The following is a 1118-nucleotide window of genomic DNA, read 5'->3' as shown; positions in this document are numbered from 1 at the left end:
GAGGACATTAATCATGAAGGACTAATTCATTAATCATGAATTCCTTGAATGAATATAAACTTTATGATCAAGCTTTAAATTTTGTAAAAAAGACAACAAGGTGATTTTCCTTGTTCAGGAAAAATCAAAAGTAAAAATGGCATCACCTACATGTGTGTTGGTGACAGATCCTTCAGCTAATTTACTGGAGCATCCTTTACATACATATCCTCCATTTTCTGAAAATAATCCTGAAGCATGGGGTGTGTAATTTACTGATCAATCTAATCTTAAATTCTCTCCATTTGGGTGAAGACTTAGCCTATGATAAAGCTGACTTCATTTACAAATTCCTTCTGGCCTCATGAGGTGTGATTGGTATTTTCATTGCATCTTCAGCAAAATCAAAATGTTTAACACCTAATTATTCACTAACCAATTGATCTAAACTCTAAAAGGGGAGATGGCATTGGATTGTCCTCACATGCTATCTTGAGAGGCAAAAAATAACTATAGCTATTTGAATCCAGACCAAAGAGGCACATGTGTATCCTGTGGATCCTTTGTTGCCTTCAAACTTGCTTATTTACCCCACTAAATTTTCATTTATGGACATGATATAGCACAAGAGGTAAACCTTTGGAATGGATTGATTTATACCATAAAGGCCAGAAACTACTACCTGGCCAAGGGCAGATTTACAGCCAGGTTTACTTAGACCCACAGGTATTCCTAAAGATAAGCCTTTAATAGTTTTGGATTTAAAAGATTGCTGTTAAAGTATACTTATTTATCCTGATAACATGTGTTATGCTGTTTCTGTTCCCTCAATTATAAAGAACCTCTGCTCCAATATCAATGGACTATATTGCATCAATGGATGAAAAACTCCCCTACTATGTGTCAATACTATATAGTAAAGGTGTAAGAGTCTATGAGGAAGGCTTTTCTTCAGGCTTATATCATTCAATGTATAGATGATATACTGTTTGCTAGATCTAAAGAGGAGGAGCTACAATTCATATATGGTATGACTCAGAAATTGACACACAAAACAGTGAACTTATTATTGCACTGAAATAGTACAAAGATCAGACACTGTGCAGTATTTAGCAAAACTGGTTACTACAACAACCATT

The sequence above is a fragment of the Onychomys torridus genome, chromosome 21 (assembly GCF_903995425.1).
Source record: "Onychomys torridus chromosome 21, mOncTor1.1, whole genome shotgun sequence".
In the NCBI taxonomy this organism is placed as follows: domain Eukaryota; kingdom Metazoa; phylum Chordata; class Mammalia; order Rodentia; family Cricetidae; genus Onychomys; species Onychomys torridus.
This window is presented reverse-complemented; position numbering follows the sequence as displayed.